At 47.2% G+C, this 6,948-nt stretch overlaps 1 long non-coding RNA gene across 1 annotated transcript; it reads right to left on the bottom strand.

Moving 5' to 3' along the window:
• Positions 1–207: 207 nt before the first annotated feature.
• LOC118351147 (uncharacterized) lies at positions 208–6,948 on the bottom strand. The gene is made up of 2 exons (XR_004806017.2): positions 6,363–6,948; positions 208–1,477 (listed from the first exon to the last, which is right to left on the bottom strand). It is a non-coding gene; the product is annotated as an uncharacterized LOC118351147 (long non-coding RNA).

The following is a 6,948-nucleotide window of genomic DNA, read 5'->3' as shown; positions in this document are numbered from 1 at the left end:
GCGTGTGTTCATTTCACTTGTCTTCTCAGATATTTATTGAGAATTTACTATGTGAAGGCCTTATGTTCTCCTCTGCATTCTTGTCCCTCTCTCTGCAGTTATTGTCCTATTTCCTTCACCCTGCTTTTCTACCAACACCATTACAACAGTTCCTCTGTTATAAATTCAGTTCCATGGGAAACCCCTTACCACCACATAGAAAAAGCATTGTGTTATTACGAGCATCTCATGTTTATTGCACAGCCCCTGGTGAGGGGGTTCAGGAGGAAGAAGACATGTGTCTTTTTTCTAATGCAGTTTATACATCCCAAGAGGGGATGAGGGTTTTGAGGCATATGAATAAATTCCATCTCCCCAGCCACCTCAGAGCAGTGTTAAAATGATCATGCCCCTAATATTAGTTCACCTTTAGTGAATATCTTTATTGAGTGTAGACAATACTTTCCATTTGTTTATTTTGATTCTTATGAAAATTTTCAGGGCAGATATGGTTATCTCCAGTGCTATAGATAGCCCACCATCACCCTTGGGTTGTTCTGTGTGCCTTGAGAGCCTCTACTGTATTTTCTAAATCCTGCAGAGACCCGCAGCTTAGAGGCTCTGGCTCTAAGTAAATTGTAAATTGGTTTGATGGGATTGATGGTGGATTGTTCAGATTTGTTCCAGCTTAACTGGAACCAGTCAAAACTTAAAAGGAGCTGGTCAGTTTGGAAGGATTAAGGAATTATACGTGATTTTAAAAAAGTTCTGAGACCAGAAGCCCCTGAATGACACTGTCTGAGAAACAGGAGCCAATGGCCAGTTTCTGTTCATTTTTTAAACTGGGATGAAGACAAACCTTTTTTTACTGGCTTTCAGCTTGATATCCATGTGGCCTCCCCATACTAGCCCCGGCTTCCCCTGCTTATGACCTGGAAGAGCTTCTGAGTTGAGAGGTGATTCTGAGAGGTGCCAAAGGGACTTGGGCATACATCTGGAGATACAGCGTCAGCCCCTTTCTTGACAGATAGTTCTAGCTTTGCCCTGTCCCCTAACATATCCTATAAAGTCCGTGTGTGTGTGTGTGTGTGTGTGTGTGTGTGTGAGAGAGAGAGAGAGAGACAGAGAAAGAGAGAGAGAGAGAGAGAGAGAGAGTGTGAGATCGTGAACCACCATATACATGTACCTCTGCGGATGTCCTTTCAATCTAGGATAAAATTGCCTTTCTTAGATGGTGAAAATGATATGTGATTACAAAAGGGATGATCTTGAGGCTATTTTTTCCCAGCAGAAATTCTCTTCTGAGCCTTTTCGGCATCTGTCTGCCCCACCAAGCCTCGTGTGTGACCCCAGGGCCTGCTTGTTTGCCTTGTACGGGCCTCTCCGGGTCTCCAGGAACTACTCAGGATCCACGCTCTCCGTCAGCTCTGGAGCAGGGCCAATCTCATGCCTTCCTTTCTGCTGTCTTCATTAATACTGGGCACGCGTCCCAGCATTCCTGAGAAATTGATAGAGACAGAACATCAATTGTAGTTTAGCTCTACAACGGGGAAACTCACGGTGACAGGCCAGGGGAATTTTGTTGCCAGAGAAGTCAATGGGCCCTTTCCTGGAGCAGCCCAGTGTTGAGACACTCTGGGCCTTCATGAAGTCATAGAGTGGGACACAGGACAAGAGCAACAAGCCGCTAATCTGCTAATTGCAGCCTGGCTAAGTGATATTACCTTTGTGCTTGGCTTTCTTGGACTTGATGAATGGCTATGTATGTGGAAGAGAACAAACCAAGGCATCTTCTCGCAGGCTGGGAGAAGGCTGTGGCGTGTGATTTAGAACTTACAAGACCCAGATGGGGGTCAGGCTGGAAGATGTCGCCTCACCCAGAACTCTCCTCTGAGGGATGCCACAGGACTGGGGTCAGAGAGGGTGGCAAGAGCAATGTTGAAACTGAGTTGGCCCACTTGATGGCCTCCAGATTCCTCTGCTGGTTTCCCGCAGTATGGGAAAAATATGTAATATGTAGCTGCTTTTTCCTGTTAAGTCACTGTGGGTCCCTTTCTGGCAGGTGATATCTGAGGGGTATATGAGTGAGCAGAACTCACCAGAGGGGACAGACCCAGGATGGAAGCATGTGTGCCTTCACACAAAGGGCCATGGAGGGAGATGGGTGCCTCTGTCCCCAAATCACCTGCTCCTCCTCTTGTGTTGTCCACCTCCACAAATGATACCATCTGCCAGTTAGTTGTCCACTCAGAGATTTTTTAAAAAGATTTTATTTATTTATTTATTCATCACACACACACACACACACACACAGAAAGAGAGAGAGAGGCAGAGACACAGGCAGAGGGAGAAGCAGACTCCATGCAGGGAGCCCGATGTGGGACTAGATCCCAGGTCTCCAGGGCCCTGGACTGAAGGCAGTGCTAACCGCTGAGCCACCCGGGCTGCCCCCCCATTCAGAGATCTTAAAGTTGTTTGTGACTCTTTCCCCTTTTCCATGCCTACGTCATGAGATGGCATTTCTGTATCTTTTGTGTGTCTTGATGTTGTGTCCATCTTTTCTTTGCCACTGGGACCTCCCTTGTCCAGGCCATGGTCCTCTATCCTGTGTGGGCCACAGCAGTAGCCACCCACTGGTCCCATCTCTAGTCTTGCTTCCTAATCATCTTCAGCCAGAGTCATCTTCCTCTCAAGTATAGATCTGGCTGTCTCACTTCTCTGCTTAAAGCCTTCTTTGGTTCCTCATTGCCTCTGGATCAAGGTCAGTCTTCTTTGCCTGGCTGGTGAGGTGTGGGCTGGCCCAGCCTCTTTTCCAGATTTCTCTCTCATCGCGGCCTGCACTATCCCAGCCTGCACTATCCCAGCCAGTGCAAACCTCCTGTGGTCCCCTGAATGTACCAGCCTCTTTCTTCTTCTAGGCCTTTATGTGCACTTCTCTTCCTCTTCCCCCTTTCCTTTTTCTCTTGGCTAAAAAGCCGAGACCCCTTTTTCTGGTCTCAGCTTAGATGTCACTTCCTTTGGGATATTTTTTCTGACTTCTTCAATCCAAGCCTGTCCTTCTCTGATCCCATAGCAGCCAATATATTCTCACACTGTAGTACTGATCATAGTACATAGGAAATGCCAGCTGATGCAGCAGAAGACATTTTTTTTTTCATGGATGGTATAGAATTTCTCTTGAGGAGGGAATTAGATTTGTTTAGGGAAATATCTGGATGAGCTGGTTGGTTTAGAAGGTAGGACTTTGAGCCCTGGTTTAGCAGGAGACAGGAAACTAAAGAGATTACTGAACTGTTGTATGTAAGAACTAGATAAAAATACATGTGTCAGGGAGAACAGATTGGGAGAAATCAGGTGGGGAGAGGATGGTTGATCAGTGTGGTGAATTGGCTGAAGAATTTTCAAGACCAGAATAACTCATGTACGATCAAAGTTGCAAACACTTTTGAGATATAATCCTTTACTCTTCCCTGGCCCTAAACCTCCAGTAAAATTTAGCCTACACACCAAGGACTTGTGTGGGTGTGTGGTGTAAAGCCTGAAAAGGCTGTGGGTTCATGTCTGGATCTTGTCCATTGTGGAAATAAACAGCCATCACTGAGGAAAAAATAAGAATTCAGAAGAGAAAAGATGTTATAGGTGGATGAACTAACGTAAGGGTGTTAGCTTTCCTAACATATGCAGGAATGTATGGGAATGTCAAAGAAACCACTGGAGTTTCCAAAATGTGGATCAGGGATTTGGGCCAACTTTACTTAGATTTACAAGGGAGGAGACCCCAGCCAACACCTGAGTTCCAATTCTGTGTCTACTTCCTCCCTGGGATAAACCTATGAAGGAGACAGGTGTAGGTGTCCTCTGTTCTCATATTGGACTAAAAACGATGGCTATGGAATGAAGACAGGAAGGAAAATGATGAAAAATAAGAGGTAGGTCTAACTTGCAAGAGCTATTTAAGCTTTTAGAAATACCAAGAACAAAACTGAGGTCTCCAATCAGAGGGTCCAGGCAGGAGGTCAGAGGGGATCCTTATAGGCCCCCTGCCGGCCAGGCTCCCTCTGTATAGGAACTGCAGTTTGATCCTGGTCCAAGCACATCTCATCTGCACACGAAACTGGGTTTAGCAGGCACGGGTGTGCTGGCCCAGGGAGGAGGGCCCAGGGACCAGGCAGGAAGGTCTGGTGGAAGAAGCCCGGCTTGTCAGGTGGGTCTGTGTGAGGCATGTTTCCAGGCTTCCAAGTCAGGACTAGGAGGCTGGAAACCTGCATTGACTCATTTCACGGTCCCTGGCTCTTGAGGTATTATTCACTGTCCCTCTGGGCCTCTGGATGTGGATGTGTGAGAAGAGGAGCCACACTGGATAGGGTGTTAAAAAGAGTAAGGCTTCTGGAGCTTGGGCAAATGGGTGATTCTTTTTGATCCCCGTGGGTCCCACCAGAAAGCTTGGCTGTGGCACCTGCTGGAACCAGGTGGGGGAGCCTGGGATCTGACAACTGCGTACCTTTGAGGCTTCCACTTTTTCTTTTTATATCTGCTGTTCCTGTTTTTTTTAATTATTGATATTTTGCTCATTTTTATACCTTCTTTTAAAAAATAGGATTGCCTCCCCAAATATTAGATTTTGTGATTACTTAGCTATTAGACATACAGATAAATTTACTTCTGCCTTTGTGCATGTGGAATTTGTGGGTTTTTTTTCTCCTCCTCTCCAGATGCCTTGTGGTGGTCTTTATTAATCACTTTTTACCATGCTGTGGAGGTGATCCCCCCCCCCTCCTTTTAAAAGCAGGTCTGCCAGTAGAATAACCTGAATGAACTGAAATGTTTCTGCCAAGTGTAATTGCCCTGAGGACAACTTCATAGTTGATAGACTTTAATCAGATCCCTCTTCTCTGTTTCCTGGAAATCTTCCTTCAAAATGTTTCTTAACCCTGATCCCTGGGGGTTTTACCCCCTCATAAAGCCAGTGGGGGAGTAGTTCTTTGGAACGCAGGACAGGGAACAGCTATGTGAAGAGTGTTTCTCTTTCCATCTCCAAGAAAGGTCACAGGAAAACCTTTGCTAAGAATAAGGTTTTTGGAAAGATACTCAGCTTGCGTTAGCCTGTCAGTGAAGGCTGCACCCTCAAGGGAGCGGGAGTGTCAGGTGGCAGCAGGACCAGCAACCTCAGCCTTGGGGGGCCCAGTGCCACTCTTCCCAGTCCCCCCATCAAGGGGCACCCATCTTCTATTTTAGTAATAGATGTGGCACTGGAGAAGACTTCCTGCATCCTATGTTGTTGCCCCTTTCTCCCTTCCTCCAGCCTGTTCTCCTGGTCAGCAGGGCAGTGTTGGCATCACTCCAGCAAATCTGACCTGTTTCTGGATCCTTCTGCATTTCATATGGTTGCTAGCTGCCTCATCTTTGCTCATGCTGTTCTCTTGGCCTCGAATGTCCTTTTCTCCTTCTTCCCCTGGGTAACTGTCCCTCTCCCTTTAAGACTCAGCTCGGTGATCAGCTTTTGGGGAAATCTTCCTTGGCTTCCTAGGTTGATTTAGATGCTGCCTTTGAGCTCCCATCATGCCCTCTACTTGCCTTTGTCCTGGCCTGACTGCATTCTACTGAGATGGAATTTTCAGTTGCATGTCTTCTTTACTGGACCATGTACCCTCGAGTACGGGGGCAGTATCTGATTCACTGCTGAGTCCCAGCACTCAGCATAAACCCCAGCAGAGTGGGTACTCAGTAAACATACTTTGTATATGAAAGAGAGAGAGAGAGAGAGAGAGAGAGAGAGAGAGAGAGAGACTGATTGTTTTGGGGGCAACTGTAGGAAATGGGGCATAATCTCAGCATCATGCTCTAATTTCCTGCTGGCAGACCCTCTTCATGTCAACTAGGGGGACTGACTCAGAGCTCAGCTGCCCCAGGCCCCTTACACCAAGCCCAAGGCTTAGAGTCCTCATGTCTCCATGTTTATGTGTCCATCTGCACCTGGCTGAAAAGCTCTGCTCCTCATGACCTACTCCTCCCGTATAAGCAGACCCTACATGAGCTTGGCTAATCGCCATACTATCTGCCAAACATGTCCTCTATTTTTCATCTCCCTTCCCTTTGCTCACACCATCCTTCCTGCCTGGAATACCTATTTCTGCCATGTCGTCTGTGTGGTCCCTTTATCTGCCATTTCCAAGATCTGATCCCAGCCCCTATTTCTAGGAATCCAGCATTTCCATGCCTCCCTGCCACTGCAAATACATCTCTTCCTCCTCTAAATTCCAGTGATCTTGACTCTGACCTTCCACACTGTCCCTTAGCATTCACAATTTGTCATTGACCAATGTTTGTCCTTTTTAGGACCCTGTCTCCTCAGGACAGTGGTAAGTAAATAGCCCAAGACCCACCTGTGTTTTCCTGACTCCTCAGGTCCCGGGAGGTGTTCAGAGATGTTTAGAATCATTCCCTCCTTGGACTGGCAGCCATAGGAGGCTGCTCAGGGGAAGCTGGGTCCAGAGGTGCATAGAGAACAGGGCTGAGGGTTCCCAGAAGTGGAGTAGATGGATGCCCTGGTATGGGGTAATTTTGGAATTTGGAATTTTGGAATCCCCACCTGGAATGCCACCCTTAGTGAATGTATTCTCTCATAGAGTACCTTTCAGACAAAAGAGGAGCGGCCCAGAATGACAGTTCATGCTGTTGCTTTGGGGCTTTTCCACAGCAAGGAGAAGGTCTACTCTTCCGGTGGGTCAACAGGACAGGAGATGCAAGGCAAGAAGTCGTGGAGAGACACATCTGCTGACTTCTCCACTTGTGCAAGAGCTGGTCCAGTGGCAATTGGCTGGCAGAGAAAACTCAGACAGGCCCAGGCCTCCCTCCGCCTCTGCCGATAATACTGCGACCACCCTTTCCAATCTGGAGAGGCCACTGCAAATGAAGTGCTTACTTGAAAAGTCCCCTGGAGCCATCCTTATGGGATCAAGATGCAGAAAA

Source organism: Canis lupus, chromosome 17 (genome assembly GCF_003254725.2).
Source record: "Canis lupus dingo isolate Sandy chromosome 17, ASM325472v2, whole genome shotgun sequence".
Lineage (NCBI taxonomy): Eukaryota > Metazoa > Chordata > Mammalia > Carnivora > Canidae > Canis > Canis lupus.
Note: the sequence above shows the minus strand (reverse complement) of the source record. Positions and strands in the feature narration are given on the sequence as shown.